This window comes from Haliotis cracherodii, unplaced genomic scaffold (assembly GCF_022045235.1).
Source record: "Haliotis cracherodii isolate W230 unplaced genomic scaffold, xgHalCrac1.p SCAF_4, whole genome shotgun sequence".
In the NCBI taxonomy this organism is placed as follows: domain Eukaryota; kingdom Metazoa; phylum Mollusca; class Gastropoda; order Lepetellida; family Haliotidae; genus Haliotis; species Haliotis cracherodii.
This window is the reverse complement of record NW_027266297.1, coordinates 17,617,543-17,644,330: the sequence shown is the minus strand read 5'-3', so window position 1 is coordinate 17,644,330 and position 26,788 is coordinate 17,617,543. Positions and strand designations below refer to the sequence as shown.

General features: G+C 41.4%; 35 non-coding genes and 1 pseudogene across 35 annotated transcripts; all 36 read right to left on the bottom strand.

Moving 5' to 3' along the window:
• Positions 1-152: 152 nt before the first annotated feature.
• Positions 153-258, bottom strand: LOC139480617 (U6 spliceosomal RNA). The gene has a single exon (XR_011654451.1). It is a non-coding gene; the product is annotated as a U6 spliceosomal RNA (small nuclear RNA).
• A 579-nt stretch (positions 259-837) lies between these two features.
• LOC139480662 (U4 spliceosomal RNA) lies at positions 838-976 on the bottom strand. Its single transcript, XR_011654491.1, has one exon. It is a non-coding gene; the product is annotated as a U4 spliceosomal RNA (small nuclear RNA).
• A 659-nt stretch (positions 977-1,635) lies between these two features.
• LOC139480616 (U6 spliceosomal RNA) lies at positions 1,636-1,741 on the bottom strand. The gene has a single exon (XR_011654450.1). It is a non-coding gene; the product is annotated as a U6 spliceosomal RNA (small nuclear RNA).
• A 583-nt stretch (positions 1,742-2,324) lies between these two features.
• Positions 2,325-2,463, bottom strand: LOC139480681 (U4 spliceosomal RNA). The gene has a single exon (XR_011654508.1). It is a non-coding gene; the product is annotated as a U4 spliceosomal RNA (small nuclear RNA).
• A 640-nt stretch (positions 2,464-3,103) lies between these two features.
• Positions 3,104-3,209, bottom strand: LOC139480614 (U6 spliceosomal RNA). The gene has a single exon (XR_011654449.1). It is a non-coding gene; the product is annotated as a U6 spliceosomal RNA (small nuclear RNA).
• Positions 3,210-3,788: 579 nt separating this feature from the next.
• On the bottom strand, positions 3,789-3,927 carry LOC139480661 (U4 spliceosomal RNA). The gene has a single exon (XR_011654490.1). It is a non-coding gene; the product is annotated as a U4 spliceosomal RNA (small nuclear RNA).
• A 640-nt stretch (positions 3,928-4,567) lies between these two features.
• Positions 4,568-4,673, bottom strand: LOC139480613 (U6 spliceosomal RNA). The gene has a single exon (XR_011654448.1). It is a non-coding gene; the product is annotated as a U6 spliceosomal RNA (small nuclear RNA).
• A 690-nt stretch (positions 4,674-5,363) lies between these two features.
• On the bottom strand, positions 5,364-5,469 carry LOC139480612 (U6 spliceosomal RNA). Its single transcript, XR_011654447.1, has one exon. It is a non-coding gene; the product is annotated as a U6 spliceosomal RNA (small nuclear RNA).
• Positions 5,470-6,052: 583 nt separating this feature from the next.
• LOC139480660 (U4 spliceosomal RNA) lies at positions 6,053-6,191 on the bottom strand. Its single transcript, XR_011654489.1, has one exon. It is a non-coding gene; the product is annotated as a U4 spliceosomal RNA (small nuclear RNA).
• A 659-nt stretch (positions 6,192-6,850) lies between these two features.
• On the bottom strand, positions 6,851-6,956 carry LOC139480611 (U6 spliceosomal RNA). Its single transcript, XR_011654446.1, has one exon. It is a non-coding gene; the product is annotated as a U6 spliceosomal RNA (small nuclear RNA).
• A 583-nt stretch (positions 6,957-7,539) lies between these two features.
• Positions 7,540-7,678, bottom strand: LOC139480658 (U4 spliceosomal RNA). The gene has a single exon (XR_011654488.1). It is a non-coding gene; the product is annotated as a U4 spliceosomal RNA (small nuclear RNA).
• Positions 7,679-8,337: 659 nt separating this feature from the next.
• Positions 8,338-8,435, bottom strand: LOC139480640 (U6 spliceosomal RNA; annotated as a pseudogene).
• Positions 8,436-9,018: 583 nt separating this feature from the next.
• LOC139480651 (U4 spliceosomal RNA) lies at positions 9,019-9,157 on the bottom strand. The gene has a single exon (XR_011654481.1). It is a non-coding gene; the product is annotated as a U4 spliceosomal RNA (small nuclear RNA).
• A 659-nt stretch (positions 9,158-9,816) lies between these two features.
• On the bottom strand, positions 9,817-9,922 carry LOC139480609 (U6 spliceosomal RNA). Its single transcript, XR_011654444.1, has one exon. It is a non-coding gene; the product is annotated as a U6 spliceosomal RNA (small nuclear RNA).
• A 583-nt stretch (positions 9,923-10,505) lies between these two features.
• On the bottom strand, positions 10,506-10,644 carry LOC139480657 (U4 spliceosomal RNA). The gene has a single exon (XR_011654487.1). It is a non-coding gene; the product is annotated as a U4 spliceosomal RNA (small nuclear RNA).
• Positions 10,645-11,303: 659 nt separating this feature from the next.
• Positions 11,304-11,409, bottom strand: LOC139480608 (U6 spliceosomal RNA). Its single transcript, XR_011654443.1, has one exon. It is a non-coding gene; the product is annotated as a U6 spliceosomal RNA (small nuclear RNA).
• A 583-nt stretch (positions 11,410-11,992) lies between these two features.
• LOC139480656 (U4 spliceosomal RNA) lies at positions 11,993-12,131 on the bottom strand. The gene has a single exon (XR_011654486.1). It is a non-coding gene; the product is annotated as a U4 spliceosomal RNA (small nuclear RNA).
• A 659-nt stretch (positions 12,132-12,790) lies between these two features.
• On the bottom strand, positions 12,791-12,896 carry LOC139480607 (U6 spliceosomal RNA). The gene has a single exon (XR_011654442.1). It is a non-coding gene; the product is annotated as a U6 spliceosomal RNA (small nuclear RNA).
• Positions 12,897-13,479: 583 nt separating this feature from the next.
• LOC139480655 (U4 spliceosomal RNA) lies at positions 13,480-13,618 on the bottom strand. Its single transcript, XR_011654485.1, has one exon. It is a non-coding gene; the product is annotated as a U4 spliceosomal RNA (small nuclear RNA).
• Positions 13,619-14,277: 659 nt separating this feature from the next.
• Positions 14,278-14,383, bottom strand: LOC139480606 (U6 spliceosomal RNA). The gene has a single exon (XR_011654441.1). It is a non-coding gene; the product is annotated as a U6 spliceosomal RNA (small nuclear RNA).
• Positions 14,384-14,966: 583 nt separating this feature from the next.
• On the bottom strand, positions 14,967-15,105 carry LOC139480654 (U4 spliceosomal RNA). The gene has a single exon (XR_011654484.1). It is a non-coding gene; the product is annotated as a U4 spliceosomal RNA (small nuclear RNA).
• A 659-nt stretch (positions 15,106-15,764) lies between these two features.
• LOC139480605 (U6 spliceosomal RNA) lies at positions 15,765-15,870 on the bottom strand. The gene has a single exon (XR_011654440.1). It is a non-coding gene; the product is annotated as a U6 spliceosomal RNA (small nuclear RNA).
• Positions 15,871-16,453: 583 nt separating this feature from the next.
• Positions 16,454-16,592, bottom strand: LOC139480653 (U4 spliceosomal RNA). Its single transcript, XR_011654483.1, has one exon. It is a non-coding gene; the product is annotated as a U4 spliceosomal RNA (small nuclear RNA).
• A 659-nt stretch (positions 16,593-17,251) lies between these two features.
• LOC139480603 (U6 spliceosomal RNA) lies at positions 17,252-17,357 on the bottom strand. The gene has a single exon (XR_011654439.1). It is a non-coding gene; the product is annotated as a U6 spliceosomal RNA (small nuclear RNA).
• Positions 17,358-17,940: 583 nt separating this feature from the next.
• Positions 17,941-18,079, bottom strand: LOC139480652 (U4 spliceosomal RNA). The gene has a single exon (XR_011654482.1). It is a non-coding gene; the product is annotated as a U4 spliceosomal RNA (small nuclear RNA).
• A 659-nt stretch (positions 18,080-18,738) lies between these two features.
• On the bottom strand, positions 18,739-18,844 carry LOC139480602 (U6 spliceosomal RNA). The gene has a single exon (XR_011654438.1). It is a non-coding gene; the product is annotated as a U6 spliceosomal RNA (small nuclear RNA).
• Positions 18,845-19,429: 585 nt separating this feature from the next.
• LOC139480650 (U4 spliceosomal RNA) lies at positions 19,430-19,568 on the bottom strand. The gene has a single exon (XR_011654480.1). It is a non-coding gene; the product is annotated as a U4 spliceosomal RNA (small nuclear RNA).
• Positions 19,569-20,227: 659 nt separating this feature from the next.
• LOC139480601 (U6 spliceosomal RNA) lies at positions 20,228-20,333 on the bottom strand. The gene has a single exon (XR_011654437.1). It is a non-coding gene; the product is annotated as a U6 spliceosomal RNA (small nuclear RNA).
• Positions 20,334-20,916: 583 nt separating this feature from the next.
• LOC139480649 (U4 spliceosomal RNA) lies at positions 20,917-21,055 on the bottom strand. The gene has a single exon (XR_011654479.1). It is a non-coding gene; the product is annotated as a U4 spliceosomal RNA (small nuclear RNA).
• A 659-nt stretch (positions 21,056-21,714) lies between these two features.
• LOC139480600 (U6 spliceosomal RNA) lies at positions 21,715-21,820 on the bottom strand. Its single transcript, XR_011654436.1, has one exon. It is a non-coding gene; the product is annotated as a U6 spliceosomal RNA (small nuclear RNA).
• A 583-nt stretch (positions 21,821-22,403) lies between these two features.
• LOC139480647 (U4 spliceosomal RNA) lies at positions 22,404-22,542 on the bottom strand. The gene has a single exon (XR_011654478.1). It is a non-coding gene; the product is annotated as a U4 spliceosomal RNA (small nuclear RNA).
• A 659-nt stretch (positions 22,543-23,201) lies between these two features.
• Positions 23,202-23,307, bottom strand: LOC139480599 (U6 spliceosomal RNA). The gene has a single exon (XR_011654435.1). It is a non-coding gene; the product is annotated as a U6 spliceosomal RNA (small nuclear RNA).
• Positions 23,308-23,890: 583 nt separating this feature from the next.
• On the bottom strand, positions 23,891-24,029 carry LOC139480646 (U4 spliceosomal RNA). Its single transcript, XR_011654477.1, has one exon. It is a non-coding gene; the product is annotated as a U4 spliceosomal RNA (small nuclear RNA).
• A 659-nt stretch (positions 24,030-24,688) lies between these two features.
• LOC139480597 (U6 spliceosomal RNA) lies at positions 24,689-24,794 on the bottom strand. Its single transcript, XR_011654433.1, has one exon. It is a non-coding gene; the product is annotated as a U6 spliceosomal RNA (small nuclear RNA).
• A 583-nt stretch (positions 24,795-25,377) lies between these two features.
• Positions 25,378-25,516, bottom strand: LOC139480645 (U4 spliceosomal RNA). Its single transcript, XR_011654476.1, has one exon. It is a non-coding gene; the product is annotated as a U4 spliceosomal RNA (small nuclear RNA).
• Positions 25,517-26,175: 659 nt separating this feature from the next.
• On the bottom strand, positions 26,176-26,281 carry LOC139480596 (U6 spliceosomal RNA). The gene has a single exon (XR_011654432.1). It is a non-coding gene; the product is annotated as a U6 spliceosomal RNA (small nuclear RNA).
• Between the last annotated feature and the right edge of the window lie 507 nt (positions 26,282-26,788).

Genomic DNA, 26,788 nt, shown 5'->3' with positions numbered 1-26,788 from the left:
GTCAGGTGAAAGAAAGAGAGAAAATAGAAGTTGGATAATGCAGTCTGTTCATATAACTCTGAATTAAAGTGCTAACATCAACTTGGCCTCATATTGCCACCTGAATGATGGATGCAGCTTGTTGTGTCAATAATGGGTGGAATGTAAAGATTAAAAATATGGAACGCTTCACGAATTTGCGTGTCATCCTTGCGCAGGGGCCATGCTAATCTTCTCTGTATCGTTCCAATTTTAGTATATGTACTGCGTTAGCAATACACTACAGTCTTGTGATTACGTCCTTTTATAGGGAGGAGATTTGGCTGGCTTTCCAAACACATGAACTATATATGCATGTTACCGTTCAGTGTAGCAACTTAATTCATGCACAACGATCCAACTAATTTCGGTTCTATGCTTACATTTTAGTGGTTTCTGGTTCTATTGTGGTAACACTCTCAAAAGCTTTAGGTATATTATAAAGTCGTTTTAGACGTGTTTGGTATCATTAATAATCGACGGTGGCGCAGAATGCGCGGAATTACATACCATCCGTCTGCAGCAAAAGCATATGATATGTAGAACGTTTACCAGACGACATATACGCGCTACCTAGCGTAAAACCGTCCAAGGGCAATTAACTCTAACTGTCATACTTTCCAATCGTTCGCATGTGCATAGCTGTGTATCAATAACATGGAGGAATAGTTTTTGTTTTTGTTCAATACACAGCCAGTCGTAACAAGAGGAAACAAGAATGACAAGATCATAATGTTCGGGTTGTGTGTGTGAAGCGAATAAGTAAAAAAACCCACTGTTTTCCTCAATTGAAGTTCTTTTTTTATATTAGTTATGAGGCCCCCGTAGGAGCTAACAAAAATTGCGCATGCCGCCCAGTGAAGGGCGTCAGCGCGGGGTATTGGGATTAGTTTTCAACTAGCAATAACCACGCCTCGGATGGACCTCATTGGCTATGGTACCGCCACTGCGCAAAGCTAATGTTATAACATGTTCATAAGAAGCTTGTTGTTTCAAGGACCTACCAATGCCTAGTCGGAACTAATTTGCATACTTCAACAAAAAGAAAGCCGGCTTAATTAGCCACAAGCCCTGACACTGACTGGCAGTAGTCACCCATTCAAGTGCGACCCTAGTAACCATCTGGGGATAAGTAAAGTTTGGGCAGACACCTTGAGTCTCAATTGAAATATGTTAAATTCATTTAACACAGGCGGCAATGATGAGTGAAGTGAGGGCTTAAGCCGTCGTAGGATATACGTTCTTGTTAAGAGCAAGGTGACATGCGCGACAGCAGTGCTCGGCGGCAATAATCATCCATTCAAACCTAATTAAGTGGAGGCTGCGATAATCTGAGATTTCATACAAATCCTAAACAATGATGTAAGTTTTTAAACAAATGCTATACAGACGGTTTATCCCTGGGTGCCTTTCCACGCCATGCCACCGTGGGCATGTACAAAGCTCGTCAGGTGAAAGAAAGAGAGAAAATAGAAGTTGGATAATGCAGTCTGTTCATTTGACTTATAAACGTTCATATAACTCTGAATTAAAGTGCTAACATCAACTTGGCCTCATATTGCCACCTGAATGATGGATGCAGCTTGTTGTGTCAATAATGGGTGGAATGTAAAGATTAAAAATATGGAACGCTTCACGAATTTGCGTGTCATCCTTGCGCAGGGGCCATGCTAATCTTCTCTGTATCGTTCCAATTTTAGTATATGTACTGCGTTAGCAATACACTACAGATTTGTGATTACGTCCTTTTATAGGGAGGAGATTTGGCTGGCTTTCCAAACACATGAACTATATATGCATGTTACCGTTCAGTGTAGCAACTTAATTCATGCACAACGATCCAACTAATTTCGGTTCTATGCGTACATTTTAGTGGTTTCTGGTTCTATTGTGGTAACACTCTCAAAAGCTTTAGGTATATTATAAAGTCGTTTTAGACGTGTTTGGTATCATTAATAATCGACGGTGGCGCAGAATGCGCGGAATTACATACCATCCGTCTGCAGCAAAAGCATATGATATGTAGAACGTTTACCAGACGACATATACGCGCTACCTAGCGTAAAACCGTCCAAGGGCAATTAACTCTAACTGTCATACTTTCCAATCGTTCGCATGTGCATAGCTGTGTATCAATAACATGGAGGAATAGTTTTTGTTTTTGTTCAATACACAGCCAGTCGTAACAAGAGGAAACAAGAATGACAAGATCATAATGTTCGGGTTGTGTGTGTGTGTGAAGCGAATAAGTAAAAAAACCCACTGTTTTCCTCAATTGAAGTTCTATTTTTATATTAGTTATGAGGCCCCCGTAGGAGCTAACAAAAATTGCGCATGCCGCCCAGTGAAGGGCGTCAGCGCTGGGTATTGGGATTAGTTTTCAACTAACAATAACCACGCCTCGGATGGACCTCATTGGCTATGGTACCGCCACTGCGCAAAGCTAATGTTATAACATGTTCATAAGAAGCTTGTTGTTTCAAGGACCTACCAATGCCTAGTCGGAACTAATTTGCATACTTCAACAAAAAGAAAGCCGGCTTAATTAGCCACAAGCCCTGACACTGACTGGCAGTAGTCACCCATTCAAGTGCGACCCTAGTAACCATCTGGGGATAAGTAAAGTTTGGGCAGACACCTTGAGTCTCAATTGAAATATGTTAAATTCATTTAACACATGCGGCAATGATGAGTGAAGTGAGGGCTTAAGCCGTCGTAGGATATACGTTCTTGTTAAGAGCAAGGTGACATGCGCGACAGCAGTGCTCGGCGGCAATAATCATCCATTCAAACCTAATTAAGTGGAGGCTGCGATAATCTGAGATTTCATACAAATCCTAAACAATGATGTAAGTTTTTAAACAAATGCTATACAGACGGTTTATCCCCGGGTGCCTTTCCACGCCATGCCACCGTGGGCATGTACAAAGCTCGTCAGGTGAAAGAAAGAGAGAAAATAGAAGTTGGATAATGCAGTCTGTTCATATAACTCTGAATTAAAGTGCTAACATCAACTTGGCCTCATATTGCCACCTGAATGATGGATGCAGCTTGTTGTGTCAATAATGGGTGGAATGTAAAGATTAAAAATATGGAACGCTTCACGAATTTGCGTGTCATCCTTGCGCAGGGGCCATGCTAATCTTCTCTGTATCGTTCCAATTTTAGTATATGTACTGCGTTAGCAATACACTACAGTCTTGTGATTACGTCCTTTTATAGGGAGGAGATTTGGCTGGCTTTCCAAACACATGAACTATATATGCATGTTACCGTTCAGTTTAGCAACTTAATTCATGCACAACGATCCAACTAATTTCGGTTCTATGCGTACATTTTAGTGGTTTCTGGTTCTATTGTGGTAACACTCTCAAAAGCTTTAGGTATATTATAAAGTCGTTTTAGACGTGTTTGGTATCATTAATAATCGACGGTGGCGCAGAATGCGCGGAATTACATACCATCCGTCTGCAGCAAAAGCATATGATATGTAGAACGTTTACCAGACGACATATACGCGCTACCTAGCGTAAAACCGTCCAAGGGCAATTAACTCTAACTGTCATACTTTCCAATCGTTCGCATGTGCATAGCTGTGTATCAATAACATGGAGGAATAGTTTTTGTTTTTGTTCAATACACAGCCAGTCGTAACAAGAGGAAACAAGAATGACAAGATCATAATGTTCGGGTTGTGTGTGTGAAGCGAATAAGTAAAAAAACCCACTGTTTTCCTCAATTGAAGTTCTATTTTTATATTAGTTATGAGGCCCCCGTAGGAGCTAACAAAAATTGCGCATGCCGCCCAGTGAAGGGCGTCAGCGCGGGGTATTGGGATTAGTTTTCAACTAGCAATAACCACGCCTCGGATGGACCTCATTGGCTATGGTACCGCCACTGCGCAAAGCTAATGTTATAACATGTTCATAAGAAGCTTGTTGTTTCAAGGACCTACCAATGCCTAGTCGGAACTAATTTGCATACTTCAACAAAAAGAAAGCCGGCTTAATTAGCCACAAGCCCTGACACTGACTGGCAGTAGTCACCCATTCAAGTGCGACCCTAGTAACCATCTGGGGATAAGTAAAGTTTGGGCAGACACCTTGAGTCTCAATTGAAATATGTTAAATTCATTTAACACATGCGGCAATGATGAGTGAAGTGAGGGCTTAAGCCGTCGTAGGATATACGTTCTTGTTAAGAGCAAGGTGACATGCGCGACAGCAGTGCTCGGCGGCAATAATCATCCATTCAAACCTAATTAAGTGGAGGCTGCGATAATCTGAGATTTCATACAAATCCTAAACAATGATGTAAGTTTTTAAACAAATGCTATACAGACGGTTTATCCCTGGGTGCCTTTCCACGCCATGCCACCGTGGGCATGTACAAAGCTCGTCAGGTGAAAGAAAGAGAGAAAATAGAAGTTGGATAATGCAGTCTGTTCATATAACTCTGAATTAAAGTGCTAACATCAACTTGGCCTCATATTGCCACCTGAATGATGGATGCAGCTTGTTGTGTCAATAATGGGTGGAATGTAAAGATTAAAAATATGGAACGCTTCACGAATTTGCGTGTCATCCTTGCGCAGGGGCCATGCTAATCTTCTCTGTATCGTTCCAATTTTAGTATATGTACTGCGTTAGCAATACACTACAGTCTTGTGATTACGTCCTTTTATAGGGAGGAGATTTGGCTGGCTTTCCAAACACATGAACTATATATGCATGTTACCGTTCAGTGTAGCAACTTAATTCATGCACAACGATCCAACTAATTTCGGTTCTATGCGTACATTTTAGTGGTTTCTGGTTCTATTGTGGTAACACTCTCAAAAGCTTTAGGTATATTATAAAGTCGTTTTAGACGTGTTTGGTATCATTAATAATCGACGGTGGCGCAGAAGCTTGTTGTTTCAAGGACCTACCAATGCCTAGTCGGAACTAATTTGCATACTTCAACAAAAAGAAAGCCGGCTTAATTAGCCACATGCCCTGACACTGACTGGCAGTAGTCACCCATTCAAGTGCGACCCTAGTAACCATCTGGGGATAAGTAAAGTTTGGGCAGACACCTTGAGTCTCAATTGAAATATGTTAAATTCATTTAACACAGGCGGCAATGATGAGTGAAGTGAGGGCTTAAGCCGTCGTAGGACATGTACAAAGCTCGTCAGGTGAAAGAAAGAGAGAAAATAGAAGTTGGATAATGCAGTCTGTTCATTTGACTTATAAACGTTCATATAACTCTGAATTAAAGTGCTAACATCAACTTGGCCTCATATTGCCACCTGAATGATGGATGCAGCTTGTTGTGTCAATAATGGGTGGAATGTAAAGATTAAAAATATGGAACGCTTCACGAATTTGCGTGTCATCCTTGCGCAGGGGCCATGCTAATCTTCTCTGTATCGTTCCAATTTTAGTATATGTACTGCGTTAGCAATACACTACAGTCTTGTGATTACGTCCTTTTATAGGGAGGAGATTTGGCTGGCTTTCCAAACACATGAACTATATATGCATGTTACCGTTCAGTGTAGCAACTTAATTCATGCACAACGATCCAACTAATTTCGGTTCTATGCGTACATTTTAGTGGTTTCTGGTTCTATTGTGGTAACACTCTCAAAAGCTTTAGGTATATTATAAAGTCGTTTTAGACGTGTTTGGTATCATTAATAATCGACGGTGGCGCAGAATGCGCGGAATTACATACCATCCGTCTGCAGCAAAAGCATATGATATGTAGAACGTTTACCAGACGACATATACGCGCTACCTAGCGTAAAACCGTCCAAGGGCAATTAACTCTAACTGTCATACTTTCCAATCGTTCGCATGTGCATAGCTGTGTATCAATAACATGGAGGAATAGTTTTTGTTTTTGTTCAATACACAGCCAGTCGTAACAAGAGGAAACAAGAATGACAAGATCATAATGTTCGGGTTGTGTGTGTGTGTGAAGCGAATAAGTAAAAAAACCCACTGTTTTCCTCAATTGAAGTTCTATTTTTATATTAGTTATGAGGCCCCCGTAGGAGCTAACAAAAATTGCGCATGCCGCCCAGTGAAGGGCGTCAGCGCGGGGTATTGGGATTAGTTTTCAACTAGCAATAACCACGCCTCGGATGGACCTCATTGGCTATGGTACCGCCACTGCGCAAAGCTAATGTTATAACATGTTCATAAGAAGCTTGTTGTTTCAAGGACCTACCAATGCCTAGTCGGAACTAATTTGCATACTTCAACAAAAAGAAAGCCGGCTTAATTAGCCACAAGCCCTGACACTGACTGGCAGTAGTCACCCATTCAAGTGCGACCCTAGTAACCATCTGGGGATAAGTAAAGTTTGGGCAGACACCTTGAGTCTCAATTGAAATATGTTAAATTCATTTAACACAGGCGGCAATGATGAGTGAAGTGAGGGCTTAAGCCGTCGTAGGATATACGTTCTTGTTAAGAGCAAGGTGACATGCGCGACAGCAGTGCTCGGCGGCAATAATCATCCATTCAAACCTAATTAAGTGGAGGCTGCGATAATCTGAGATTTCATAGAAATCCTAAACAATGATGTAAGTTTTTAAACAAATGCTATACAGACGGTTTATCCCCGGGTGCCTTTCCACGCCATGCCACCGTGGGCATGTACAAAGCTCGTCAGGTGAAAGAAAGAGAGAAAATAGAAGTTGGATAATGCAGTCTGTTCATTTGACTTATAAACGTTCATATAACTCTGAATTAAAGTGCTAACATCAACTTGGCCTCATATTGCCACCTGAATGATGGATGCAGCTTGTTGTGTCAATAATGGGTGGAATGTAAAGATTAAAAATATGGAACGCTTCACGAATTTGCGTGTCATCCTTGCGCAGGGGCCATGCTAATCTTCTCTGTATCGTTCCAATTTTAGTATATGTACTGCGTTAGCAATACACTACAGTCTTGTGATTACGTCCTTTTATAGGGAGGAGATTTGGCTGGCTTTCCAAACACATGAACTATATATGCATGTTACCGTTCAGTGTAGCAACTTAATTCATGCACAACGATCCAACTAATTTCGGTTCTATGCGTACATTTTAGTGGTTTCTGGTTCTATTGTGGTAACACTCTCAAAAGCTTTAGGTATATTATAAAGTCGTTTTAGACGTGTTTGGTATCATTAATAATCGACGGTGGCGCAGAATGCGCGGAATTACATACCATCCGTCTGCAGCAAAAGCATATGATATGTAGAACGTTTACCAGACGACATATACGCGCTACCTAGCGTAAAACCGTCCAAGGGCAATTAACTCTAACTGTCATACTTTCCAATCGTTCGCATGTGCATAGCTGTGTATCAATAACATGGAGGAATAGTTTTTGTTTTTGTTCAATACACAGCCAGTCGTAACAAGAGGAAACAAGAATGACAAGATCATAATGTTCGGGTTGTGTGTGTGTGTGAAGCGAATAAGTAAAAAAACCCACTGTTTTCCTCAATTGAAGTTCTATTTTTATATTAGTTATGAGGCCCCCGTAGGAGCTAACAAAAATTGCGCATGCCGCCCAGTGAAGGGCGTCAGCGCGGGGTATTGGGATTAGTTTTCAACTAGCAATAACCACGCCTCGGATGGACCTCATTGGCTATGGTACCGCCACTGCGCAAAGCTAATGTTATAACATGTTCATAAGAAGCTTGTTGTTTCAAGGACCTACCAATGCCTAGTCGGAACTAATTTGCATACTTCAACAAAAAGAAAGCCGGCTTAATTAGCCACAAGCCCTGACACTGACTGGCAGTAGTCACCCATTCAAGTGCGACCCTAGTAACCATCTGGGGATAAGTAAAGTTTGGGCAGACACCTTGAGTCTCAATTGAAATATGTTAAATTCATTTAACACAGGCGGCAATGATGAGTGAAGTGAGGGCTTAAGCCGTCGTAGGATATACGTTCTTGTTAAGAGCAAGGTGACATGCGCAACAGCAGTGCTCGGCGGCAATAATCATCCATTCAAACCTAATTAAGTGGAGGCTGCGATAATCTGAGATTTCATAGAAATCCTAAACGATGATGTAAGTTTTTAAACAAATGCTATACAGACGGTTTATCCCCGGGTGCCTTTCCACGCCATGCCACCGTGGGCATGTACAAAGCTCGTCAGGTGAAAGAAAGAGAGAAAATTGGAATTGGATAATGCAGTCTGTTCATTTGACTTATAAACGTTCATATAACTCTGAATTAAAGTGCTAACATCAACTTGGCCTCATATTGCCACCTGAATGATGGATGCAGCTTGTTGTGTCAATAATGGGTGGAATGTAAAGATTAAAAATATGGAACGCTTCACGTGTCATCCTTGCGCAGGGGCCATGCTAATCTTCTCTGTATCGTTCCAATTTTAGTTTATGTACTGCGTTAGCAATACACTACAGTCTTGTGATTACGTCCTTTTATAGGGAGGAGATTTGGCTGGCTTTCCAAACACATGAACTATATATGCATGTTACCGTTCAGTGTAGCAACTTAATTCATGCACAACGATCCAACTAATTTCGGTTCTATGCGTACATTTTAGTGGTTTCTGGTTCTATTGTGGTAACACTCTCAAAAGCTTTAGGTATATTATAAAGTCGTTTTAGACGTGTTTGGTATCATTAATAATCGACGGTGGCGCAGAATGCGCGGAATTACATACCATCCGTCTGCAGCAAAAGCATATGATATGTAGAACGTTTACCAGACGACATATACGCGCTACCTAGCGTAAAACCGTCCAAGGGCAATTAACTCTAACTGTCATACTTTCCAATCGTTCGCATGTGCATAGCTGTGTATCAATAACATGGAGGAATAGTTTTTGTTTTTGTTCAATACACAGCCAGTCGTAACAAGAGGAAACAAGAATGACAAGATCATAATGTTCGGGTTGTGTGTGTGTGTGAAGCGAATAAGTAAAAAAACCCACTGTTTTCCTCAATTGAAGTTCTATTTTTATATTAGTTATGAGGCCCCCGTAGGAGCTAACAAAAATTGCGCATGCCGCCCAGTGAAGGGCGTCAGCGCGGGTTATTGGGATTAGTTTTCAACTAGCAATAACCACGCCTCGGATGGACCTCATTGGCTATGGTACCGCCACTGCGCAAAGCTAATGTTATAACATGTTCATAAGAAGCTTGTTGTTTCAAGGACCTACCAATGCCTAGTCGGAACTAATTTGCATACTTCAACAAAAAGAAAGCCGGCTTAATTAGCCACAAGCCCTGACACTGACTGGCAGTAGTCACCCATTCAAGTGCGACCCTAGTAACCATCTGGGGATAAGTAAAGTTTGGGCAGACACCTTGAGTCTCAATTGAAATATGTTAAATTCATTTAACACAGGCGGCAATGATGAGTGAAGTGAGGGCTTAAGCCGTCGTAGGATATACGTTCTTGTTAAGAGCAAGGTGACATGCGCGACAGCAGTGCTCGGCGGCAATAATCATCCATTCAAACCTAATTAAGTGGAGGCTGCGATAATCTGAGATTTCATAGAAATCCTAAACAATGATGTAAGTTTTTAAACAAATGCTATACAGACGGTTTATCCCTGGGTGCCTTTCCACGCCATGCCACCGTGGGCATGTACAAAGCTCGTCAGGTGAAAGAAAGAGAGAAAATAGAAGTTGGATAATGCAGTCTGTTCATTTGACTTATAAACGTTCATATAACTCTGAATTAAAGTGCTAACATCAACTTGGCCTCATATTGCCACCTGAATGATGGATGCAGCTTGTTGTGTCAATAATGGGTGGAATGTAAAGATTAAAAATATGGAACGCTTCACGAATTTGCGTGTCATCCTTGCGCAGGGGCCATGCTAATCTTCTCTGTATCGTTCCAATTTTAGTATATGTACTGCGTTAGCAATACACTACAGTCTTGTGATTACGTCCTTTTATAGGGAGGAGATTTGGCTGGCTTTCCAAACACATGAACTATATATGCATGTTACCGTTCAGTGTAGCAACTTAATTCATGCACAACGATCCAACTAATTTCGGTTCTATGCGTACATTTTAGTGGTTTCTGGTTCTATTGTGGTAACACTCTCAAAAGCTTTAGGTATATTATAAAGTCGTTTTAGACGTGTTTGGTATCATTAATAATCGACGGTGGCGCAGAATGCGCGGAATTACATACCATCCGTCTGCAGCAAAAGCATATGATATGTAGAACGTTTACCAGACGACATATACGCGCTACCTAGCGTAAAACCGTCCAAGGGCAATTAACTCTAACTGTCATACTTTCCAATCGTTCGCATGTGCATAGCTGTGTATCAATAACATGGAGGAATAGTTTTTGTTTTTGTTCAATACACAGCCAGTCGTAACAAGAGGAAACAAGAATGACAAGATCATAATGTTCGGGTTGTGTGTGTGTGTGAAGCGAATAAGTAAAAAAACCCACTGTTTTCCTCAATTGAAGTTCTATTTTTATATTAGTTATGAGGCCCCCGTAGGAGCTAACAAAAATTGCGCATGCCGCCCAGTGAAGGGCGTCAGCGCGGGGTATTGGGATTAGTTTTCAACTAGCAATAACCACGCCTCGGATGGACCTCATTGGCTATGGTACCGCCACTGCGCAAAGCTAATGTTATAACATGTTCATAAGAAGCTTGTTGTTTCAAGGACCTACCAATGCCTAGTCGGAACTAATTTGCATACTTCAACAAAAAGAAAGCCGGCTTAATTAGCCACAAGCCCTGACACTGACTGGCAGTAGTCACCCATTCAAGTGCGACCCTAGTAACCATCTGGGGATAAGTAAAGTTTGGGCAGACACCTTGAGTCTCAATTGAAATATGTTAAATTCATTTAACACAGGCGGCAATGATGAGTGAAGTGAGGGCTTAAGCCGTCGTAGGATATACGTTCTTGTTAAGAGCAAGGTGACATGCGCGACAGCAGTGCTCGGCGGCAATAATCATCCATTCAAACCTAATTAAGTGGAGGCTGCGATAATCTGAGATTTCATAGAAATCCTAAACAATGATGTAAGTTTTTAAACAAATGCTATAGAGACGGTTTATCCCCGGGTGCCTTTCCACGCCATGCCACCGTGGGCATGTACAAAGCTCGTCAGGTGAAAGAAAGAGAGAAAATAGAAGTTGGATAATGCAGTCTGTTCATTTGACTTATAAACGTTCATATAACTCTGAATTAAAGTGCTAACATCAACTTGGCCTCATATTGCCACCTGAATGATGGATGCAGCTTGTTGTGTCAATAATGGGTGGAATGTAAAGATTAAAAATATGGAACGCTTCACGAATTTGCGTGTCATCCTTGCGCAGGGGCCATGCTAATCTTCTCTGTATCGTTCCAATTTTAGTATATGTACTGCGTTAGCAATACACTACAGTCTTGTGATTACGTCCTTTTATAGGGAGGAGATTTGGCTGGCTTTCCAAACACATGAACTATATATGCATGTTACCGTTCAGTGTAGCAACTTAATTCATGCACAACGATCCAACTAATTTCGGTTCTATGCGTACATTTTAGTGGTTTCTGGTTCTATTGTGGTAACACTCTCAAAAGCTTTAGGTATATTATAAAGTCGTTTTAGACGTGTTTGGTATCATTAATAATCGACGGTGGCGCAGAATGCGCGGAATTACATACCATCCGTCTGCAGCAAAAGCATATGATATGTAGAACGTTTACCAGACGACATATACGCGCTACCTAGCGTAAAACCGTCCAAGGGCAATTAACTCTAACTGTCATACTTTCCAATCGTTTGCATGTGCATAGCTGTGTATCAATAACATGGAGGAATAGTTTTTGTTTTTGTTCAATACACAGCCAGTCGTAACAAGAGGAAACAAGAATGACAAGATCATAATGTTCGGGTTGTGTGTGTGTGTGAAGCGAATAAGTAAAAAAACCCACTGTTTTCCTCAATTGAAGTTCTATTTTTATATTAGTTATGAGGCCCCCGTAGGAGCTAACAAAAATTGCGCATGCCGCCCAGTGAAGGGCGTCAGCGCGGGGTATTGGGATTAGTTTTCAACTAGCAATAACCACGCCTCGGATGGACCTCATTGGCTATGGTACCGCCACTGCGCAAAGCTAATGTTATAACATGTTCATAAGAAGCTTGTTGTTTCAAGGACCTACCAATGCCTAGTCGGAACTAATTTGCATACTTCAACAAAAAGAAAGCCGGCTTAATTAGCCACAAGCCCTGACACTGACTGGCAGTAGTCACCCATTCAAGTGCGACCCTAGTAACCATCTGGGGATAAGTAAAGTTTGGGCAGACACCTTGAGTCTCAATTGAAATATGTTAAATTCATTTAACACAGGCGGCAATGATGAGTGAAGTGAGGGCTTAAGCCGTCGTAGGATATACGTTCTTGTTAAGAGCAAGGTGACATGCGCAACAGCAGTGCTCGGCGGCAATAATCATCCATTCAAACCTAATTAAGTGGAGGCTGCGATAATCTGAGATTTCATAGAAATCCTAAACGATGATGTAAGTTTTTAAACAAATGCTATACAGACGGTTTATCCCCGGGTGCCTTTCCACGCCATGCCACCGTGGGCATGTACAAAGCTCGTCAGGTGAAAGAAAGAGAGAAAATAGAAGTTGGATAATGCAGTCTGTTCATTTGACTTATAAACGTTCATATAACTCTGAATTAAAGTGCTAACATCAACTTGGCCTCATATTGCCACCTGAATGATGGATGCAGCTTGTTGTGTCAATAATGGGTGGAATGTAAAGATTAAAAATATGGAACGCTTCACGAATTTGCGTGTCATCCTTGCGCAGGGGCCATGCTAATCTTCTCTGTATCGTTCCAATTTTAGTATATGTACTGCGTTAGCAATACACTACAGTCTTGTGATTACGTCCTTTTATAGGGAGGAGATTTGGCTGGCTTTCCAAACACATGAACTATATATGCATGTTACCGTTCAGTGTAGCAACTTAATTCATGCACAACGATCCAACTAATTTCGGTTCTATGCGTACATTTTAGTGGTTTCTGGTTCTATTGTGGTAACACTCTCAAAAGCTTTAGGTATATTATAAAGTCGTTTTAGACGTGTTTGGTATCATTAATAATCGACGGTGGCGCAGAATGCGCGGAATTACATACCATCCGTCTGCAGCAAAAGCATATGATATGTAGAACGTTTACCAGACGACATATACGCGCTACCTAGCGTAAAACCGTCCAAGGGCAATTAACTCTAACTGTCATACTTTCCAATCGTTCGCATGTGCATAGCTGTGTATCAATAACATGGAGGAATAGTTTTTGTTTTTGTTCAATACACAGCCAGTCGTAACAAGAGGAAACAAGAATGACAAGATCATAATGTTCGGGTTGTGTGTGTGTGTGAAGCGAATAAGTAAAAAAACCCACTGTTTTCCTCAATTGAAGTTCTATTTTTATATTAGTTATGAGGCCCCCGTAGGAGCTAACAAAAATTGCGCATGCCGCCCAGTGAAGGGCGTCAGCGCGGGGTATTGGGATTAGTTTTCAACTAGCAATAACCACGCCTCGGATGGACCTCATTGGCTATGGTACCGCCACTGCGCAAAGCTAATGTTATAACATGTTCATAAGAAGCTTGTTGTTTCAAGGACCTACCAATGCCTAGTCGGAACTAATTTGCATACTTCAACAAAAAGAAAGCCGGCTTAATTAGCCACAAGCCCTGACACTGACTGGCAGTAGTCACCCATTCAAGTGCGACCCTAGTAACCATCTGGGGATAAGTAAAGTTTGGGCAGACACCTTGAGTCTCAATTGAAATATGTTAAATTCATTTAACACAGGCGGCAATGATGAGTGAAGTGAGGGCTTAAGCCGTCGTAGGATATACGTTCTTGTTAAGAGCAAGGTGACATGCGCAACAGCAGTGCTCGGCGGCAATAATCATCCATTCAAACCTAATTAAGTGGAGGCTGCGATAATCTGAGATTTCATAGAAATCCTAAACGATGATGTAAGTTTTTAAACAAATGCTATACAGACGGTTTATCCCCGGGTGCCTTTCCACGCCATGCCACCGTGGGCATGTACAAAGCTCGTCAGGTGAAAGAAAGAGAGAAAATAGAAGTTGGATAATGCAGTCTGTTCATTTGACTTATAAACGTTCATATAACTCTGAATTAAAGTGCTAACATCAACTTGGCCTCATATTGCCACCTGAATGATGGATGCAGCTTGTTGTGTCAATAATGGGTGGAATGTAAAGATTAAAAATATGGAACGCTTCACGAATTTGCGTGTCATCCTTGCGCAGGGGCCATGCTAATCTTCTCTGTATCGTTCCAATTTTAGTATATGTACTGCGTTAGCAATACACTACAGTCTTGTGATTACGTCCTTTTATAGGGAGGAGATTTGGCTGGCTTTCCAAACACATGAACTATATATGCATGTTACCGTTCAGTGTAGCAACTTAATTCATGCACAACGATCCAACTAATTTCGGTTCTATGCGTACATTTTAGTGGTTTCTGGTTCTATTGTGGTAACACTCTCAAAAGCTTTAGGTATATTATAAAGTCGTTTTAGACGTGTTTGGTATCATTAATAATCGACGGTGGCGCAGAATGCGCGGAATTACATACCATCCGTCTGCAGCAAAAGCATATGATATGTAGAACGTTTACCAGACGACATATACGCGCTACCTAGCGTAAAACCGTCCAAGGGCAATTAACTCTAACTGTCATACTTTCCAATCGTTCGCATGTGCATAGCTGTGTATCAATAACATGGAGGAATAGTTTTTGTTTTTGTTCAATACACAGCCAGTCGTAACAAGAGGAAACAAGAATGACAAGATCATAATGTTCGGGTTGTGTGTGTGTGTGAAGCGAATAAGTAAAAAAACCCACTGTTTTCCTCAATTGAAGTTCTATTTTTATATTAGTTATGAGGCCCCCGTAGGAGCTAACAAAAATTGCGCATGCCGCCCAGTGAAGGGCGTCAGCGCGGGGTATTGGGATTAGTTTTCAACTAGCAATAACCACGCCTCGGATGGACCTCATTGGCTATGGTACCGCCACTGCGCAAAGCTAATGTTATAACATGTTCATAAGAAGCTTGTTGTTTCAAGGACCTACCAATGCCTAGTCGGAACTAATTTGCATACTTCAACAAAAAGAAAGCCGGCTTAATTAGCCACAAGCCCTGACACTGACTGGCAGTAGTCACCCATTCAAGTGCGACCCTAGTAACCATCTGGGGATAAGTAAAGTTTGGGCAGACACCTTGAGTCTCAATTGAAATATGTTAAATTCATTTAACACAGGCGGCAATGATGAGTGAAGTGAGGGCTTAAGCCGTCGTAGGATATACGTTCTTGTTAAGAGCAAGGTGACATGCGCGACAGCAGTGCTCGGCGGCAATAATCATCCATTCAAACCTAATTAAGTGGAGGCTGCGATAATCTGAGATTTCATAGAAATCCTAAACAATGATGTAAGTTTTTAAACAAATGCTATAGAGACGGTTTATCCCCGGGTGCCTTTCCACGCCATGCCACCGTGGGCATGTACAAAGCTCGTCAGGTGAAAGAAAGAGAGAAAATAGAAGTTGGATAATGCAGTCTGTTCATTTGACTTATAAACGTTCATATAACTCTGAATTAAAGTGCTAACATCAACTTGGCCTCATATTGCCACCTGAATGATGGATGCAGCTTGTTGTGTCAATAATGGGTGGAATGTAAAGATTAAAAATATGGAACGCTTCACGAATTTGCGTGTCATCCTTGCGCAGGGGCCATGCTAATCTTCTCTGTATCGTTCCAATTTTAGTATATGTACTGCGTTAGCAATACACTACAGTCTTGTGATTACGTCCTTTTATAGGGAGGAGATTTGGCTGGCTTTCCAAACACATGAACTATATATGCATGTTACCGTTCAGTGTAGCAACTTAATTCATGCACAACGATCCAACTAATTTCGGTTCTATGCGTACATTTTAGTGGTTTCTGGTTCTATTGTGGTAACACTCTCAAAAGCTTTAGGTATATTATAAAGTCGTTTTAGACGTGTTTGGTATCATTAATAATCGACGGTGGCGCAGAATGCGCGGAATTACATACCATCCGTCTGCAGCAAAAGCATATGATATGTAGAACGTTTACCAGACGACATATACGCGCTACCTAGCGTAAAACCGTCCAAGGGCAATTAACTCTAACTGTCATACTTTCCAATCGTTTGCATGTGCATAGCTGTGTATCAATAACATGGAGGAATAGTTTTTGTTTTTGTTCAATACACAGCCAGTCGTAACAAGAGGAAACAAGAATGACAAGATCATAATGTTCGGGTTGTGTGTGTGTGTGAAGCGAATAAGTAAAAAAACCCACTGTTTTCCTCAATTGAAGTTCTATTTTTATATTAGTTATGAGGCCCCCGTAGGAGCTAACAAAAATTGCGCATGCCGCCCAGTGAAGGGCGTCAGCGCGGGGTATTGGGATTAGTTTTCAACTAGCAATAACCACGCCTCGGATGGACCTCATTGGCTATGGTACCGCCACTGCGCAAAGCTAATGTTATAACATGTTCATAAGAAGCTTGTTGTTTCAAGGACCTACCAATGCCTAGTCGGAACTAATTTGCATACTTCAACAAAAAGAAAGCCGGCTTAATTAGCCACAAGCCCTGACACTGACTGGCAGTAGTCACCCATTCAAGTGCGACCCTAGTAACCATCTGGGGATAAGTAAAGTTTGGGCAGACACCTTGAGTCTCAATTGAAATATGTTAAATTCATTTAACACAGGCGGCAATGATGAGTGAAGTGAGGGCTTAAGCCGTCGTAGGATATACGTTCTTGTTAAGAGCAAGGTGACATGCGCAACAGCAGTGCTCGGCGGCAATAATCATCCATTCAAACCTAATTAAGTGGAGGCTGCGATAATCTGAGATTTCATAGAAATCCTAAACGATGATGTAAGTTTTTAAACAAATGCTATACAGACGGTTTATCCCCGGGTGCCTTTCCACGCCATGCCACCGTGGGCATGTACAAAGCTCGTCAGGTGAAAGAAAGAGAGAAAATAGAAGTTGGATAATGCAGTCTGTTCATTTGACTTATAAACGTTCATATAACTCTGAATTAAAGTGCTAACATCAACTTGGCCTCATATTGCCACCTGAATGATGGATGCAGCTTGTTGTGTCAATAATGGGTGGAATGTAAAGATTAAAAATATGGAACGCTTCACGAATTTGCGTGTCATCCTTGCGCAGGGGCCATGCTAATCTTCTCTGTATCGTTCCAATTTTAGTATATGTACTGCGTTAGCAATACACTACAGTCTTGTGATTACGTCCTTTTATAGGGAGGAGATTTGGCTGGCTTTCCAAACACATGAACTATATATGCATGTTACCGTTCAGTGTAGCAACTTAATTCATGCACAACGATCCAACTAATTTCGGTTCTATGCGTACATTTTAGTGGTTTCTGGTTCTATTGTGGTAACACTCTCAAAAGCTTTAGGTATATTATAAAGTCGTTTTAGACGTGTTTGGTATCATTAATAATCGACGGTGGCGCAGAATGCGCGGAATTACATACCATCCGTCTGCAGCAAAAGCATATGATATGTAGAACGTTTACCAGACGACATATACGCGCTACCTAGCGTAAAACCGTCCAAGGGCAATTAACTCTAACTGTCATACTTTCCAATCGTTCGCATGTGCATAGCTGTGTATCAATAACATGGAGGAATAGTTTTTGTTTTTGTTCAATACACAGCCAGTCGTAACAAGAGGAAACAAGAATGACAAGATCATAATGTTCGGGTTGTGTGTGTGTGTGAAGCGAATAAGTAAAAAAACCCACTGTTTTCCTCAATTGAAGTTCTATTTTTATATTAGTTATGAGGCCCCCGTAGGAGCTAACAAAAATTGCGCATGCCGCCCAGTGAAGGGCGTCAGCGCGGGGTATTGGGATTAGTTTTCAACTAGCAATAACCACGCCTCGGATGGACCTCATTGGCTATGGTACCGCCACTGCGCAAAGCTAATGTTATAACATGTTCATAAGAAGCTTGTTGTTTCAAGGACCTACCAATGCCTAGTCGGAACTAATTTGCATACTTCAACAAAAAGAAAGCCGGCTTAATTAGCCACAAGCCCTGACACTGACTGGCAGTAGTCACCCATTCAAGTGCGACCCTAGTAACCATCTGGGGATAAGTAAAGTTTGGGCAGACACCTTGAGTCTCAATTGAAATATGTTAAATTCATTTAACACAGGCGGCAATGATGAGTGAAGTGAGGGCTTAAGCCGTCGTAGGATATACGTTCTTGTTAAGAGCAAGGTGACATGCGCGACAGCAGTGCTCGGCGGCAATAATCATCCATTCAAACCTAATTAAGTGGAGGCTGCGATAATCTGAGATTTCATAGAAATCCTAAACAATGATGTAAGTTTTTAAACAAATGCTATAGAGACGGTTTATCCCCGGGTGCCTTTCCACGCCATGCCACCGTGGGCATGTACAAAGCTCGTCAGGTGAAAGAAAGAGAGAAAATAGAAGTTGGATAATGCAGTCTGTTCATTTGACTTATAAACGTTCATATAACTCTGAATTAAAGTGCTAACATCAACTTGGCCTCATATTGCCACCTGAATGATGGATGCAGCTTGTTGTGTCAATAATGGGTGGAATGTAAAGATTAAAAATATGGAACGCTTCACGAATTTGCGTGTCATCCTTGCGCAGGGGCCATGCTAATCTTCTCTGTATCGTTCCAATTTTAGTATATGTACTGCGTTAGCAATACACTACAGTCTTGTGATTACGTCCTTTTATAGGGAGGAGATTTGGCTGGCTTTCCAAACACATGAACTATATATGCATGTTACCGTTCAGTGTAGCAACTTAATTCATGCACAACGATCCAACTAATTTCGGTTCTATGCGTACATTTTAGTGGTTTCTGGTTCTATTGTGGTAACACTCTCAAAAGCTTTAGGTATATTATAAAGTCGTTTTAGACGTGTTTGGTATCATTAATAATCGACGGTGGCGCAGAATGCGCGGAATTACATACCATCCGTCTGCAGCAAAAGCATATGATATGTAGAACGTTTACCAGACGACATATACGCGCTACCTAGCGTAAAACCGTCCAAGGGCAATTAACTCTAACTGTCATACTTTCCAATCGTTCGCATGTGCATAGCTGTGTATCAATAACATGGAGGAATAGTTTTTGTTTTTGTTCAATACACAGCCAGTCGTAACAAGAGGAAACAAGAATGACAAGATCATAATGTTCGGGTTGTGTGTGTGTGTGTGAAGCGAATAAGTAAAAAAACCCACTGTTTTCCTCAATTGAAGTTCTATTTTTATATTAGTTATGAGGCCCCCGTAGGAGCTAACAAAAATTGCGCATGCCGCCCAGTGAAGGGCGTCAGCGCGGGGTATTGGGATTAGTTTTCAACTAGCAATAACCACGCCTCGGATGGACCTCATTGGCTATGGTACCGCCACTGCGCAAAGCTAATGTTATAACATGTTCATAAGAAGCTTGTTGTTTCAAGGACCTACCAATGCCTAGTCGGAACTAATTTGCATACTTCAACAAAAAGAAAGCCGGCTTAATTAGCCACAAGCCCTGACACTGACTGGCAGTAGTCACCCATTCAAGTGCGACCCTAGTAACCATCTGGGGATAAGTAAAGTTTGGGCAGACACCTTGAGTCTCAATTGAAATATGTTAAATTCATTTAACACAGGCGGCAATGATGAGTGAAGTGAGGGCTTAAGCCGTCGTAGGATATACGTTCTTGTTAAGAGCAAGGTGACATGCGCAACAGCAGTGCTCGGCGGCAATAATCATCCATTCAAACCTAATTAAGTGGAGGCTGCGATAATCTGAGATTTCATAGAAATCCTAAACGATGATGTAAGTTTTTAAACAAATGCTATACAGACGGTTTATCCCCGGGTGCCTTTCCACGCCATGCCACCGTGGGCATGTACAAAGCTCGTCAGGTGAAAGAAAGAGAGAAAATAGAAGTTGGATAATGCAGTCTGTTCATTTGACTTATAAACGTTCATATAACTCTGAATTAAAGTGCTAACATCAACTTGGCCTCATATTGCCACCTGAATGATGGATGCAGCTTGTTGTGTCAATAATGGGTGGAATGTAAAGATTAAAAATATGGAACGCTTCACGAATTTGCGTGTCATCCTTGCGCAGGGGCCATGCTAATCTTCTCTGTATCGTTCCAATTTTAGTATATGTACTGCGTTAGCAATACACTACAGTCTTGTGATTACGTCCTTTTATAGGGAGGAGATTTGGCTGGCTTTCCAAACACATGAACTATATATGCATGTTACCGTTCAGTGTAGCAACTTAATTCATGCACAACGATCCAACTAATTTCGGTTCTATGCGTACATTTTAGTGGTTTCTGGTTCTATTGTGGTAACACTCTCAAAAGCTTTAGGTATATTATAAAGTCGTTTTAGACGTGTTTGGTATCATTAATAATCGACGGTGGCGCAGAATGCGCGGAATTACATACCATCCGTCTGCAGCAAAAGCATATGATATGTAGAACGTTTACCAGACGACATATACGCGCTACCTAGCGTAAAACCGTCCAAGGGCAATTAACTCTAACTGTCATACTTTCCAATCGTTCGCATGTGCATAGCTGTGTATCAATAACATGGAGGAATAGTTTTTGTTTTTGTTCAATACACAGCCAGTCGTAACAAGAGGAAACAAGAATGACAAGATCATAATGTTCGGGTTGTGTGTGTGTGTGAAGCGAATAAGTAAAAAAACCCACTGTTTTCCTCAATTGAAGTTCTATTTTTATATTAGTTATGAGGCCCCCGTAGGAGCTAACAAAAATTGCGCATGCCGCCCAGTGAAGGGCGTCAGCGCGGGGTATTGGGATTAGTTTTCAACTAGCAATAACCACGCCTCGGATGGACCTCATTGGCTATGGTACCGCCACTGCGCAAAGCTAATGTTATAACATGTTCATAAGAAGCTTGTTGTTTCAAGGACCTACCAATGCCTAGTCGGAACTAATTTGCATACTTCAACAAAAAGAAAGCCGGCTTAATTAGCCACAAGCCCTGACACTGACTGGCAGTAGTCACCCATTCAAGTGCGACCCTAGTAACCATCTGGGGATAAGTAAAGTTTGGGCAGACACCTTGAGTCTCAATTGAAATATGTTAAATTCATTTAACACAGGCGGCAATGATGAGTGAAGTGAGGGCTTAAGCCGTCGTAGGATATACGTTCTTGTTAAGAGCAAGGTGACATGCGCGACAGCAGTGCTCGGCGGCAATAATCATCCATTCAAACCTAATTAAGTGGAGGCTGCGATAATCTGAGATTTCATAGAAATCCTAAACAATGATGTAAGTTTTTAAACAAATGCTATAGAGACGGTTTATCCCCGGGTGCCTTTCCACGCCATGCCACCGTGGGCATGTACAAAGCTCGTCAGGTGAAAGAAAGAGAGAAAATAGAAGTTGGATAATGCAGTCTGTTCATTTGACTTATAAACGTTCATATAACTCTGAATTAAAGTGCTAACATCAACTTGGCCTCATATTGCCACCTGAATGATGGATGCAGCTTGTTGTGTCAATAATGGGTGGAATGTAAAGATTAAAAATATGGAACGCTTCACGAATTTGCGTGTCATCCTTGCGCAGGGGCCATGCTAATCTTCTCTGTATCGTTCCAATTTTAGTATATGTACTGCGTTAGCAATACACTACAGTCTTGTGATTACGTCCTTTTATAGGGAGGAGATTTGGCTGGCTTTCCAAACACATGAACTATATATGCATGTTACCGTTCAGTGTAGCAACTTAATTCATGCACAACGATCCAACTAATTTCGGTTCTATGCGTACATTTTAGTGGTTTCTGGTTCTATTGTGGTAACACTCTCAAAAGCTTTAGGTATATTATAAAGTCGTTTTAGACGTGTTTGGTATCATTAATAATCGACGGTGGCGCAGAATGCGCGGAATTACATACCATCCGTCTGCAGCAAAAGCATATGATATGTAGAACGTTTACCAGACGACATATACGCGCTACCTAGCGTAAAACCGTCCAAGGGCAATTAACTCTAACTGTCATACTTTCCAATCGTTCGCATGTGCATAGCTGTGTATCAATAACATGGAGGAATAGTTTTTGTTTTTGTTCAATACACAGCCAGTCGTAACAAGAGGAAACAAGAATGACAAGATCATAATGTTCGGGTTGTGTGTGTGTGTGAAGCGAATAAGTAAAAAAACCCACTGTTTTCCTCAATTGAAGTTCTATTTTTATATTAGTTATGAGGCCCCCGTAGGAGCTAACAAAAATTGCGCATGCCGCCCAGTGAAGGGCGTCAGCGCGGGGTATTGGGATTAGTTTTCAACTAGCAATAACCACGCCTCGGATGGACCTCATTGGCTATGGTACCGCCACTGCGCAAAGCTAATGTTATAACATGTTCATAAGAAGCTTGTTGTTTCAAGGACCTACCAATGCCTAGTCGGAACTAATTTGCATACTTCAACAAAAAGAAAGCCGGCTTAATTAGCCACAAGCCCTGACACTGACTGGCAGTAGTCACCCATTCAAGTGCGACCCTAGTAACCATCTGGGGATAAGTAAAGTTTGGGCAGACACCTTGAGTCTCAATTGAAATATGTTAAATTCATTTAACACAGGCGGCAATGATGAGTGAAGTGAGGGCTTAAGCCGTCGTAGGATATACGTTCTTGTTAAGAGCAAGGTGACATGCGCGACAGCAGTGCTCGGCGGCAATAATCATCCATTCAAACCTAATTAAGTGGAGGCTGCGATAATCTGAGATTTCATAGAAATCCTAAACAATGATGTAAGTTTTTAAACAAATGCTATAGAGACGGTTTATCCCCGGGTGCCTTTCCACGCCATGCCACCGTGGGCATGTACAAAGCTCGTCAGGTGAAAGAAAGAGAGAAAATAGAAGTTGGATAATGCAGTCTGTTCATTTGACTTATAAACGTTCATATAACTCTGAATTAAAGTGCTAACATCAACTTGGCCTCATATTGCCACCTGAATGATGGATGCAGCTTGTTGTGTCAATAATGGGTGGAATGTAAAGATTAAAAATATGGAACGCTTCACGAATTTGCGTGTCATCCTTGCGCAGGGGCCATGCTAATCTTCTCTGTATCGTTCCAATTTTAGTATATGTACTGCGTTAGCAATACACTACAGTCTTGTGATTACGTCCTTTTATAGGGAGGAGATTTGGCTGGCTTTCCAAACACATGAACTATATATGCATGTTACCGTTCAGTGTAGCAACTTAATTCATGCACAACGATCCAACTAATTTCGGTTCTATGCGTACATTTTAGTGGTTTCTGGTTCTATTGTGGTAACACTCTCAAAAGCTTTAGGTATATTATAAAGTCGTTTTAGACGTGTTTGGTATCATTAATAATCGACGGTGGCGCAGAATGCGCGGAATTACATACCATCCGTCTGCAGCAAAAGCATATGATATGTAGAACGTTTACCAGACGACATATACGCGCTACCTAGCGTAAAACCGTCCAAGGGCAATTAACTCTAACTGTCATACTTTCCAATCGTTCGCATGTGCATAGCTGTGTATCAATAACATGGAGGAATAGTTTTTGTTTTTGTTCAATACACAGCCAGTCGTAACAAGAGGAAACAAGAATGACAAGATCATAATGTTCGGGTTGTGTGTGTGTGTGAAGCGAATAAGTAAAAAAACCCACTGTTTTCCTCAATTGAAGTTCTATTTTTATATTAGTTATGAGGCCCCCGTAGGAGCTAACAAAAATTGCGCATGCCGCCCAGTGAAGGGCGTCAGCGCGGGGTATTGGGATTAGTTTTCAACTAGCAATAACCACGCCTCGGATGGACCTCATTGGCTATGGTACCGCCACTGCGCAAAGCTAATGTTATAACATGTTCATAAGAAGCTTGTTGTTTCAAGGACCTACCAATGCCTAGTCGGAACTAATTTGCATACTTCAACAAAAAGAAAGCCGGCTTAATTAGCCACAAGCCCTGACACTGACTGGCAGTAGTCACCCATTCAAGTGCGACCCTAGTAACCATCTGGGGATAAGTAAAGTTTGGGCAGACACCTTGAGTCTCAATTGAAATATGTTAAATTCATTTAACACAGGCGGCAATGATGAGTGAAGTGAGGGCTTAAGCCGTCGTAGGATATACGTTCTTGTTAAGAGCAAGGTGACATGCGCGACAGCAGTGCTCGGCGGCAATAATCATCCATTCAAACCTAATTAAGTGGAGGCTGCGATAATCTGAGATTTCATAGAAATCCTAAACAATGATGTAAGTTTTTAAACAAATGCTATAGAGACGGTTTATCCCCGGGTGCCTTTCCACGCCATGCCACCGTGGGCATGTACAAAGCTCGTCAGGTGAAAGAAAGAGAGAAAATAGAAGTTGGATAATGCAGTCTGTTCATTTGACTTATAAACGTTCATATAACTCTGAATTAAAGTGCTAACATCAACTTGGCCTCATATTGCCACCTGAATGATGGATGCAGCTTGTTGTGTCAATAATGGGTGGAATGTAAAGATTAAAAATATGGAACGCTTCACGAATTTGCGTGTCATCCTTGCGCAGGGGCCATGCTAATCTTCTCTGTATCGTTCCAATTTTAGTATATGTACTGCGTTAGCAATACACTACAGTCTTGTGATTACGTCCTTTTATAGGGAGGAGATTTGGCTGGCTTTCCAAACACATGAACTATATATGCATGTTACCGTTCAGTGTAGCAACTTAATTCATGCACAACGATCCAACTAATTTCGGTTCTATGCGTACATTTTAGTGGTTTCTGGTTCTATTGTGGTAACACTCTCAAAAGCTTTAGGTATATTATAAAGTCGTTTTAGACGTGTTTGGTATCATTAATAATCGACGGTGGCGCAGAATGCGCGGAATTACATACCATCCGTCTGCAGCAAAAGCATATGATATGTAGAACGTTTACCAGACGACATATACGCGCTACCTAGCGTAAAACCGTCCAAGGGCAATTAACTCTAACTGTCATACTTTCCAATCGTTTGCATGTGCATAGCTGTGTATCAATAACATGGAGGAATAGTTTTTGTTTTTGTTCAATACACAGCCAGTCGTAACAAGAGGAAACAAGAATGACAAGATCATAATGTTCGGGTTGTGTGTGTGTGTGAAGCGAATAAGTAAAAAAACCCACTGTTTTCCTCAATTGAAGTTCTATTTTTATATTAGTTATGAGGCCCCCGTAGGAGCTAACAAAAATTGCGCATGCCGCCCAGTGAAGGGCGTCAGCGCGGGGTATTGGGATTAGTTTTCAACTAGCAATAACCACGCCTCGGATGGACCTCATTGGCTATGGTACCGCCACTGCGCAAAGCTAATGTTATAACATGTTCATAAGAAGCTTGTTGTTTCAAGGACCTACCAATGCCTAGTCGGAACTAATTTGCATACTTCAACAAAAAGAAAGCCGGCTTAATTAGCCACAAGCCCTGACACTGACTGGCAGTAGTCACCCATTCAAGTGCGACCCTAGTAACCATCTGGGGATAAGTAAAGTTTGGGCAGACACCTTGAGTCTCAATTGAAATATGTTAAATTCATTTAACACAGGCGGCAATGATGAGTGAAGTGAGGGCTTAAGCCGTCGTAGGATATACGTTCTTGTTAAGAGCAAGGTGACATGCGCGACAGCAGTGCTCGGCGGCAATAATCATCCATTCAAACCTAATTAAGTGGAGGCTGCGATAATCTGAGATTTCATAGAAATCCTAAACAATGATGTAAGTTTTTAAACAAATGCTATACAGACGGTTTATCCCCGGGTGCCTTTCCACGCCATGCCACCGTGGGCATGTACAAAGCTCGTCAGGTGAAAGAAAGAGAGAAAATAGAAGTTGGATAATGCAGTCTGTTCATTTGACTTATAAACGTTCATATAACTCTGAATTAAAGTGCTAACATCAACTTGGCCTCATATTGCCACCTGAATGATGGATGCAGCTTGTTGTGTCAATAATGGGTGGAATGTAAAGATTAAAAATATGGAACGCTTCACGAATTTGCGTGTCATCCTTGCGCAGGGGCCATGCTAATCTTCTCTGTATCGTTCCAATTTTAGTATATGTACTGCGTTAGCAATACACTACAGTCTTGTGATTACGTCCTTTTATAGGGAGGAGATTTGGCTGGCTTTCCAAACACATGAACTATATATGCATGTTACCGTTCAGTGTAGCAACTTAATTCATGCACAACGATCCAACTAATTTCGGTTCTATGCGTACATTTTAGTGGTTTCTGGTTCTATTGTGGTAACACTCTCAAAAGCTTTAGGTATATTATAAAGTCGTTTTAGACGTGTTTGGTATCATTAATAATCGACGGTGGCGCAGAATGCGCGGAATTACATACCATCCGTCTGCAGCAAAAGCATATGATATGTAGAACGTTTACCAGACGACATATACGCGCTACCTAGCGTAAAACCGTCCAAGGGCAATTAACTCTAACTGTCATACTTTCCAATCGTTCGCATGTGCATAGCTGTGTATCAATAACATGGAGGAATAGTTTTTGTTTTTGTTCAATACACAGCCAGTCGTAACAAGAGGAAACAAGAATGACAAGATCATAATGTTCGGGTTGTGT